Source organism: Scylla paramamosain, chromosome 36 (assembly GCF_035594125.1).
Source record: "Scylla paramamosain isolate STU-SP2022 chromosome 36, ASM3559412v1, whole genome shotgun sequence".
Lineage (NCBI taxonomy): Eukaryota > Metazoa > Arthropoda > Malacostraca > Decapoda > Portunidae > Scylla > Scylla paramamosain.
The window spans coordinates 15,944,408-15,955,709 of record NC_087186.1 but is presented as its reverse complement, the minus strand read 5'-3'; the positions used below and the strand labels follow the sequence as shown (position 1 = coordinate 15,955,709).

General features: G+C 44.1%; 1 protein-coding gene across 4 annotated transcripts in view; it reads left to right on the top strand.

Moving 5' to 3' along the window:
* The first annotated feature begins 2,522 nt into the window (after positions 1-2,522).
* The window catches only part of LOC135091120 (spectrin beta chain-like), a 93,429-nt gene continuing 84,649 nt past the window's right edge, over positions 2,523-11,302 (top strand). For 2 of the 4 annotated variants that reach the window (XM_063988516.1, XM_063988498.1), the window contains exon 1: positions 2,540-2,647. The gene's annotated coding sequence lies outside the window, so the exon portion shown is untranslated. Of the gene's footprint in view, positions 2,648-11,302 lie in introns of all 4 variants that reach the window. The other 2 variants (XM_063988497.1, XM_063988515.1) reach the window with 2 other exon arrangements.

Genomic DNA, 11,302 nt, shown 5'->3' with positions numbered 1-11,302 from the left:
GTTCAGTGAGGCAGGTACAATACAGGTACATGAACAGTAACAAAAGCTAGGAAAGTACAGGTAAATGAGATAATAAAAAAGAACTTGTTTGTTGATAAGAAAGTAAGTAAAGTGAGATTATTTAGTTCCCAGGTCAGGTTCTAGGTGACATCAGATGAATGTTGTAGATATGAGAGAAAAAAAAAAGCTATTAAGATTATATATATATATATATATATATATATATATATATATATATATATATATATATATATATATATATATATATATATATATATATATATATATATATATATATGATACAGGAGAAAGCAAAATAAGTAGTTTCCTGGCCTGAATTAAGATGCTGTAGATGATAATTATATTTGAGGGACTAAAGTGGATGTTGTAGATATAAGAGAAAAGCTTCTAGAACAGTGTTATTAAGGTGTGCAAGAGAAAGTGAGATGGTAAAGTTTCCTGGCCTGAATTACGGTGATGTACAAGAATAGGGAGGATGTGGGTGAGAGGAAGGAGCTTTTCTTATATAGAGCAGAAAGACAGTACTCTAAGGATGTGTGCTGGAGAAAGTGACGTTATTTTGATTCCTAAATTCAATGGTGATTTTACAAAGTAGGGATTATGTTGTGCGGGTGAGATAAAAGTAGTTTGAGAGAAAGTAAGGATGAGATCATGAAAGGATAAGAATATGCAGTGAAGTGAGCTTATTACTATGCAGTGCCATGTGCAGACCTGCTGGCTTCTTGCATCATCCCTTATGGACAACTGGGAAGACTTCTGTTTTGTGTTAGTGTGGATGAACGCGCATCAGAATACTAAACAGGGTAGAATGTACATGTTGCTGGAAGTCATTTGAATAGATGTAAAGGTCACTGGTGGATATATACGAAAATAAGACATAAATAGTTTGATGCTAGAGTGTCATTTAGTAATCTATCAGCGAAGACTAGAAATATGACCACATAATTTTCTTATGACTCTGAAATCTAACTCTAAAATCGATTAACTTACAAAAATCAAACACAAAACCATATTTCACATTATCACATTAAAAGCTGCACTGACAGACATTTACTTAATATATAAACTCAACTTCAGCACCTAAATCTTCCTACAGCAAACAAATGCAGCTTCAATTGCTGACACTTGAGAGTGGGCAGCGTCTCTCAGAAGCTTATCTCCAGCAAGGACGAATTAAGGACAAGAAAACAATGAGGTAATGTATAAAATTATTCTCACTTTTAGATTTAATGTCGATAAATATTCTGCCGGCGGTTTATATAAGAGCGAAAGAAGGGTAAAGGATCTGAGATAAGAGAAAGCGGGTGAGGTAAGAAGTAAGAGAGAGTAAGACGTACGAATAAGGGTATGGGCATGAGTAAGAAGTAATGATAGGTAAAGAGAGTAAAAAGGGTGAAAAGTAAAAGGCGAAAGAAAGGGATAAGAAGAGTGAGAAGTAAATGAATGGAAGATGTTGAAAAAAGAACTAAAAAGAGAGATTATGAGGTACGGATGAGGCTAAGGAAATAGGTAAAAGGCAAGGGTAGGTAAAGCAGGAAAAATTAGGGATGAAAAGTAAGAGTAATAGGTGAAAGTAACGGAGAAAAATATCGAAGAGGCCAAAGAGTAATAACGTAAAGATTTGAGTAAGAATAAGAGGCATGGATGATAGTTAAAAGGATAAAGGTAAGTGCTATCGGTAAAATATAAGTGTAGGAATTAAGGGGTAATGGTAAGTAAGGGTCGGTGAATTCTCCCGGTATGACTCACAGCGCCACGCCCCCTCCCAGTACAACGCTATCTACAAGCCTCCTAATGCTATTTATTCCCTTTATCGACTGTCACGCTGACTATTGAACATTGGCGCCGCGTTGACATCCTCAGATTGAAGCAGCATGCGGGGTTGTTACTAATTTAGAGGAGTACGTATTCAAGGCGTCAATGACATCATCCTCCCATGAAGAGGTGACGCCGCGTTGCCACATCTCTGCGCTGGCTGGACGCGGTAACTTTTATCACGAGCGGATACTCCTATCAGTTATATCACTGCTATCGTAAAGTACATGTTATTGTCATCAATTACGGAAACGCATATGCCGGAGGTATAGTTTTGTTTCGATTTTTGGCGGAAATGTTGGGTTCTGTGATGTGATTTGAGTTCCCTCCCCCAGCACTTTCGAACTTTGAGATTTGTAAAAGCAAGATGACTTCCTAAAACGTATATATTATTGAATAACAATTAGAATAAGGATTTTCTTTTACTGTACTTGACTTAGCAAAACGATGTTTGATTCAATATTTTTGTAAATCTGGCACCGTTGCTAGGCGTGGATGAAAACCACTTAAGGGTCAAACATTTAAGTGACCCACCGTATCAAGAGTGGATAGAATACCATAATTTATAAAAAAGAAAATTAAAGAAAACCTTAGCAGCAGCTGTTATGCCTAAATAGAAGCAAAATTAGCGAATGAGTGAGGTACTAGTTTGTGTTCCGCGGCCCCTCCCCCCCAAGGGCGAGGTGGAGGGGCAGCACAAGCCAGTGTTGCTGCGGCCTTGTGACGGGGAGGTAGTGAAATTTATGGTGCACAAATCCTCAATACTGTGGTGATTGGCGACATAGGGATTGGATTAACACCAGGCCATAAGGTAAGGAAGGCGGCAGAACACCAGAACACAACCTATAGTTCGCCAAATAAGAGCGTCAGCCGGCGTCAATTCCCTCCCGCCCCGCCATCGCATCCGTCCGGTGTTTACCTTCCATTTTTTCCTCCATTTCCTCCAAAACAGCGATAAGCGGCATGGGAGGAGACACTTTTCCTTCCTCCTTATCACTTTTCAGTCATTCACTGATAAATAAACCCATAGGAGTGAATTACAACATATTTTTACTCAAACTCTGCATTGGCGGTTCAAAATGGCTCAGAATTTCGTGAATATTTTCCCTCCTGGCTCCCGCTGAGTGCTGAGCCACGCCCCTCCCTCCCTCAGCACTCTGGGGCGTGGTGCTGAGGGGTCCTGCAACACTGTCACGCCCTACGAACACCTGCTTAGAGTCGGTTTTAATCAATCATATCTTTTCCCCCGGCGATTTTTTGTGTGGGATAAATTGTCCTTGAGTTTTGAACGTTTGGTGTCTGTAATGTTGTGATTTTGTGGTGTTTTGGTTCGTTTTGTGGTGAACTTTGGCTTGTTTTGTGTTTTTTGGGGTTGTATGGGTGGTTTGGAAGCGTTGATTGTGTTAAATGATGTAGTTTTGTGTGTAATGGGTTATAATTGTTTTCATTTACCATCTGGGCTGTTTAAAGATGATGTTTGATGTCATTCATATATTATTATTATTATTATTATTATTATTATTATCACCATCTATATCTTTTATCTAGTAATCTTCCTCACTTGACATTTTCACCTGTTTTACCTTACTCCTTTTTATCTCCCCCCGCCGGAAACACACACTCTCTCTCTCTCTCTCTCTCTCTCTCTCTCTCTCTCTCTCTCTCTCTCTCTCTCTCTCTCTCTCTCAATCCAGCACGTGCGATACCAACTTTATTGCAATTTTTACTTTATTTTTTGAGTAGCATCCGCAGTCAGTGGCGATTGTGAATGAAAGGGTAAACTTTTAACCTTTTTATTCCATTAGTAACGCCAATAATTATTTCCATACATGCATGAAACTGTGGATTTGATTTCATATATTACCGTGGGAAACTGTGAAAATGTATTACTATTACTATACTACTACTACTACTACTACTACTACTACTACTACTACTACTACTTAAATAAACATACCACACTTGAATTAACTCCATTATATGATTATTAACCTATTTATCGAATTTTTTGGGGTGCTGGATCTTAGAGAGAGAGAGAGAGAGAGAGAGAGAGAGAGAGAGAGAGAGAGAGAGAGAGAGAGAGAGAGAGAGAGAGAGAAGCATCTAGGGTTCTTAAAGGTGTGTGTGTGCGTGTGTGTGTAAGATGATATCCCTGCCGTGATGAGACATTGAATGAAGGAAAGGAGAACTCGCTGTGTGTGTGTGTGTGTGTGTGTGTGTGTGTAGGGGTGTGGCTTGGCTGGGCGGGCTGGCTGGCTAGACCGCCCGCCTTTACCTAACTTTAGAGATGAAGAGAAGCAGGAGGTTAGTTACTGTACAAGCTCTCTCTCTCTCTCTCTCTCTCTCTCTCTCTCTCTCTCTCTCTCTCTCTCTCTCTCTCTCTCTCTCTCTCGTGAAGATAGACACCCCCTCCCATAATACTCCCTCCCTCACCTATATTTTCCACTTCCGCATCTTCCTCCTCCTCTTCCTCCTTTTTCCTCCTCCATTTTCCTCCATATTTTTCTTTTTCTTACACATTACGTCTCTTCTCTCCCACGTCCTTCCTCCCTCCCTCCCACACGCTGTCCTTCCTTCTTTCCTTCCTCCTTCTCCTCCCACATCTTCCTCTTCCACTAACCAGTTCTCCTCCACCACCTCTTCCTCTTACACACACACACACACACACACACACACACACACACACACACACACAGGAGAGGGACAGCACACACTCCTTTAACACTTGCCTCGCCTTATTTTGGTCCTCTTCCTCCTCCTCCTCCTCCTCCTCTCCTCCTCCTCCTCCTCCTCCTCCTCCTCCTAAATCCCTCCGTCCCTCACTCTTTCCTCCATCTTTTCTTCCATTTTCCCTCCTGCACCTGTCGCTATACCTCAGGCTAGCATTCTCTCTCTCTCTCTCTCTCTCTCTCTCTCTCTCTCTCTCTCTCTCTCTCTCTCTCTCTCTCTCTCTCTCTCTCTCTCTCTCTCTGCGTGTCTCACTGCATATTTGTGTCACTTTGTGGTTAATTCCTTGTTTAGTCTTTTTTTCTTCTTACTTTCTCTTATGAATGTCTTTTATTATTGACTTCTTTATTATCTTTGGTATTTTCTATTCTCTCCTCTTCTCTTCTCCATCTCCCTTCCCTTCCCTTCCCTTCCTCTCCCCTTCCCTGCTCAGTGATTATACATGTACTAGGTCTAACTCCCATCCACTCACTCCCTCCTGTTGTACCCGAGACGCCCTTTAAGAGGAGTTGCCTGAAGGAGGAGGTGAAGGAGGACCCCTGTAGACTCACATATGCACTTTAGATATGAATTCGCCCGAGGGAGTGGCTGCAGAATACTGAAAAAAAAACTATTGGAAAAAAATAATAAAAGAGCTGAAGGGAATAAGATGAGAGTGAAACTGTAACCGAGTCCGTGGAATTGAATTGGGTGGAAGTTTAAAAAGAAGGGTGTGATATGAAAGTGAAATTGTTTAATGGGTTTGTGCAGTTAGATAAAATGAAGGGGTGTTGGGAGGGAATGAAATGAATGAGTGGAGTTGTTTGTGGTTGTGTACAGTTAAATGGAATGAGGGAAAGTGGAAGAATGGGATGAAGCGAACGGAAAATTGTTTGTGGGCTGATGCAGTGAAATTAAACGAAGGGAAGCATGGGGGGGGGAAAAAATGAGATTGAAATAAAAAAACTTGTAAATGAATCTGTATTTTTAATTAGAATGAAGGGAAGTGATGAGAAAATTCCCGAGTTGATGGATTTAAATGCCTCTTGCAAACACATTTATTTTTTTGTGGAATAGAAATGTATGCACGTAATACATTCATCATTGCCTTAAATTGTGATTGTTAACGAGGGAATTACTGCCATTACGAAGATGACAGACGCAGACCATGTCATTATTTACATATGAATAATCGTGTAGCCTACATGCGTATGATAATGTTGTAAAATATGTGTAATTGTACGAATATAGGACAATTACACATTAATTTGTACTACATATGAATAACACACACACACACACACACACACACACACACACACACACACACACACACACACACACACACACACACACACACACACACACACACACACACACATTACATAAAAAAGACAAAAAAAAATATTGTTCGTACACTTATTGCTTCTACTTATAACTTGGTACATCTGCTAATTATTACCTAACTATGCAGCACTGTGTGTATTCCATTCATTTACCACGCTCTTGCTTTGTCATGGAGTAAGAAGGATGCCGTTGTGATAGAGAAGTAGATTAATGGTGACGAAAAACACATCACATTAACATTTTCTATCTCTCCCACTCTCCTGAATTACTCTTCGGCCCTGGATCATCTTTTGTGCATAGGAATAAACACATTGTCTTGACAGAACTCACTACTCCCCTCAGTCTATACAGAAATCGATGCTGTGGTATTTGAAAGAGATATGGGATCGATGTTTTGAAAGCCCCCTCCCCTCTCATTCCTCCCCTCCACTAGAGTCACTCCACAAACACACCACACCCAGCTGTTGTTTTCCTCGAGTCCCCTTAAGCATTCCCTTCACTTAGATCTTCGTCTGCTGTTGTATATTTTAATTTAGCTTCTCTTAACTTTCCTTCAGTCCAATACATCCATTTACTGTTTATTTATTTATTTATTTATTTATTTATTTATTTATTTATTTATTTATCTATTTTATTTATTTATTTTTTCCCAAGGCCCCCCCCCCTTAGGCACCCATCTCTGCTTATATCCTTGTCTCCTGCTTTCTTTTCCCACTTGATTCGCTTTAACTCGCCTCCTGGCCTAGTCTTAAACTTTCCTACTGTTTTATTTATTATTTTCTTTCTTTCTCCGTCTCCATGTACTCCTTCAGGCATCCAATCTCTGCTTAGTTCCTCGTCTCTTGCCTGCTCTTCCATCTTGTTTCCCTTCAGCTCTCCTCCTCGTCTTGTACATACGCCCTCTTACTATTGTTTTTTTTAAGTCCTCCCTTAGGCACTCTGATTAAGTCCCCGTCTTGCTTTGTAACTTCACTTTTTTTTTCCCACACTTTTCCTTTGACAGTTTCGCCTCTAAGCCCAGTGGTACACATTCCCCTGGTGTTTTTTCTTAAGTCTCCCCTTAGGCACTCCCCTATCCAGTTGGGTCCTCGTCTCCTATATATTTCGTCTTTTTTTTTTAGTTTCTTCCCTAAGTCCACTTGTAAACGTATTCTGCATATCCCTCACTGTTGATTTCCCTAAGTTTTCCTTTAGATATTACGAAGGTCCCCATCTCTTGTATAATTACGATTTTTACTTTTAATAGTTTCTCCCTAAGCACAATTGTAAACTTAACTTATCGTAACCTACATATTTATTTATTTATTTATTTCCAAGTTCTTCTATAAATACTCCCATTAAGTCTGTTTTTTTCCTTTTTCCTTCACAAGCATGCCTACCTACACACCTGTCTTAGTGAGTACCTGCTTCTGACACGTTAAAGAGTAAAGGGTGATGTACTGAAATAGGAAAGCGTGGAGTGAAGGAGAAAGGAAAATAATGATGAATAATGACGATGAATTTGATGATGAACAAATGATAAAGGGTGGAATTACCAGAACATGATAACTAGTGAAGGGAAAAGAGAAAGTGAGAATTAATAAACATGGGAACAGGAAAAGCGAAATTTGATGATTAGTGAAGGGAAAAAGGGAAACTAGTGATAATAATAAGCATAGAAGCGGGAATAGCAAAGGTTAAAATGTGGAAATAGGAAAACTAAAAAAAATAGTGAAGGGAAAAGGAAAAACTACTGATGAATATTGAAGAAAAAGAAGGAAAAAAAAACGTATGAGCGAAAAAGGGGAAAAAGTCTGTGTTGAGTTAAAGGAAATCAATAATGAGACGGGACGAAAGAAAACGGTAATGTATGAAGGAAAACCAATAGGAAAAAGGAAAGGAAAAAAAGAGAGCCGATAATTCATAAGGTAAACAAGGACAGAAAAAAAAAGAAGAGAAAAAATTATAATGAAAATTGGCTGTGCATGGAGAGAGAGAGAGAGAGAGAGAGAGAGAGAGAGAGAGAGAGAGAGAGAGAGAGAGAGAGAGAGAGAGGGGAAAATGTCGGCTGGCTACTCCTTCCCCTCCCCTCTCTCTCTCTCTCTCTCTCTCTCTCTCTCTCTCTCTCTCTCTCTCTCTCTCTCTCTCTCTCTCTCTCTCTCTCTCTCTCTCTCTCCCTTTATTCCCCTACTGCCCTCTCTCTTTCTCTCTCACTCTGACCTTCGCTATTCCTCTTTCTCTCTCTCTTCCCTCTCTTTCCTTTCTCCTCTTTCACTTTGTCAAGCCTGTTGGATTTAGCTCTCTCTCTCTCTCTCTCTCTCTCTCTCTCTCTCTCTCTCTCTCTCTCTCTCTCTCTCTCTCTCTCTCTCTCTCTCTCTCTCTCTCCGTTACTTCTTTTTTATTTCCTTCGTAACTATTAATTTCTACTCCTACCTTCCTCCTCCTCCTCCTCCTCCTCCTCCTCCTCCTCCTCCTCCTCCTCCTCCTCCTCCTCCTCCTCCTCCTCCTCCTCCTCCTCATGTTGACCTGGCAGTGGGGGCGTGTTCCTATTGGCTGGATGGGACAGGTGAACTCTGACCCTCAGTGGGGGATATTAAAGGTGAGGTGTGCCAGTGGTGAAGTAGCGACCATGCAGGGAGGAGGGTGCTCTCTCTCTCTCTCTCTCTCTCTCTCTCTCTCTCTCTCTCTCTCTCTCTCTCTCTCTCTCTCTCTCTCTCGCTCTCTGGCTTGCTTTCTCTGTTAAGGTCATCATGTGTTTGTTGGTTGCTTGTCTCGCCATTCTCTCTCTCTCTCTCTCTCTCTCTCTCTCTCTCTCTCTCTCTCTCTCTCTCTCTCTCTCTCTCTCTCTCTCTCTCTCTCTCTCTCTCTCTCTCTGTGCGTGTGTTTGTGTGTGAATGAAGAATGAATGAAGACTACATGCTGTGTGGTTGTTAGCTAGTTGTGTGAACGAGTGAATGAGCGAGACTTGTGTGAGGCATGAATACGTGTATGAGTGAACGAGCTAGGCTTCAGTCATACGTGTTAAGTGGAAGTGCGCGGCCTGGCGCCGGGAGATCACCTACCTCCAGCCTTCTGTTCACACCTTCTGTGAATAAACACCTGCACTGTTACCTGCGTTTCCCTGTGCCCCTGCTGGTCAAGAGTCGAACATGGCGCAGTGAGTAGGATCAGGACAAGGCTGCAGTGGGTACGGCGCAGAATGGAGAAGCAGTTGGAGGCGCTGGCTGCCCTGCTAGCGCGACAGTCGGAGCAGAGTCAGGCTCTGCTAGCGCGACAGTCGGAGCAGAGTCAGGCTCGCGAGGAGCGTTTAACCCAGCTGCTGGAGAGAGTGGGGACACAAGCTCCCAGTCGCACCACGGCGAGCAATGAAGGCGAAACCACAGCCCGCAGCACGTCTACCCAGGGCGCGAGGTTCCCGACGTCCGCCACCATCATTCCTCACTTAACGGCGTCAGCATCTTTACGTGAGTTCGACACGTGGCGCCATAAGTTTGAAGGATACGTAACCCTCGCCAGGATAGACTGTCTCTCCCTGGCTGAGCAGAGGGCGGCACTCGCTGCTGTCCTAGACGACGAGTGGACCCGTACACTTCGCTACGGGATAAGCTTACCGAGAGACGCGGAGTTAAGAACCATCCTCGATGCAATGTGTGAGTACCTGCGAAGCCAGCGCAACATCATCATGGATAGAAGAGACTTCTACTCCCGCGTGCAAGAAACGCAAGAAGGTTTTGACGACTTTTATGTGCTGTAAAGGAAATCGCCAATTTCTGTGACTTTTGCGACCAGTGCATAAACCATCAGCTGCGTGACAGAATTGTCGTTGGGACACGAGACGAAGTGGCTCTGAAACGCATGCTGGAAAACAAGAAACTCACCCTTGAAAACGCCATAGATATTTGCAGAGCATCAGAGAGCGCTAACCAGTGTAGTGCAGTACTAAGGGGCGGCTCTCACTCTTCGAGCCATGGTGTGAACGCTGTCTCGAACTACAGGAAGGGCAGTTTCGGGGGCTCAAGCCCCACGGGCTGTTATCGTTGTGGCAAAGATTGTCGCAGTGACAAAAGGGGATGCCAGGCAATAGATAAAGTGTGTCGTAACTGCGGGAAAAGAGGGCATTTTGCGAGTGTATGTCAGCAGACAGTGAGGAAACGACGAGGAGCTTCGAGGAGTTCCTCAACTGTCTCTCCTCATCGCGGTGCAGGCCCGAGGCGGGGAGCCAGTGCCAGTGTATACCAGCTCTTATCAGGCGTATACACAAAGACGGTGACGGCACGACCTGCGCCCCAGGTGCTCATTACCGCCACACATCCCGCTGGAAGAGACAAGATTACGTGGACTCCTGACTCTGGGGCCGAAACGACCGTTATTGGCCTCGACACGGCAACACTCCTTGGAATCCCGCCCTCCAGCTTGGCGCCCGCTGATGGTGATGGACTTTATGCTGCCGGTAATCACCCCCTCACCTGTGTAGGGAACTTTCTCGTCGCACTTGCAACTGGGCGACAGGGAAGCTGAGACTGTTGTGAGCGTGGTGAAGGAGGTGAAGGGGCGCTGCTTAGCTGGTACGATTCCATCGCTCTCGGAATCCTCCCCGAAGATTTTCCGGCTCAAATCCGACCGCTACGCAGGGAAGAACAGCACACCGGCAACAGCTCCATCAAGTACCCGACCGCCTCGCAGCCACCTCTATCTACGCCCACAGAAGTGATCAGCTGGCCTCATTCCTACGACCCAACGCCACAGCAGCGTGCGGGGCACGCTGCTGCTGTGATCAAGGCCTTTCCCAGCGTCTTCGAAGCAAAGGAAGGTTTACGTGCAATGGCTGGTGGATCCATGGCCATCGAGTTGACAGACGACGCCCTCTCACGTGCTCCAGTACAGGACCCAGTGGAGGAAGAGGATGCTGCTACTTCTGGTGACCTCGACCCTCTCCACTCAGCGGTCATCTCAGCGTTATCTGCCACCAATGAGGACGGCGTCCGCTTAGCACCACTCCAGGATCAGACTGTGGAAATGGTACGTGCCGCAGCAGCAAGAGACGGGAGTACTGCTTGCTCAAGAACGTCATCATCGAGGGCTTCCCTGATCATTGCCACGACCTCGATCACCGCTTGCGTACGTACTGGCCGGTGCGCAGTCTGCTGGCCGTAGACGACGACCTGGTGGTTTACGGGCCGAGGCTTCTTATTCCTCACAGCCTCCGCCGAGAAACACTAGAGCGACTCCATGACAGTCATCAGGGGATGGAGCGCACCAAGCGACGGGCCCGACAAACGGTGTACTGGCCTGGTATGGACAGAGACGTTGAGAACGTCGTTTCTGGATGCTCACTATGCCGTCCACTCCTACCAAGCCAAGCCAACGAACCTCTCTGGCAGGACACGGACACACCCAGCAGGGTGTTTGAGTCAGTTTCTGCAGACTACTTCCA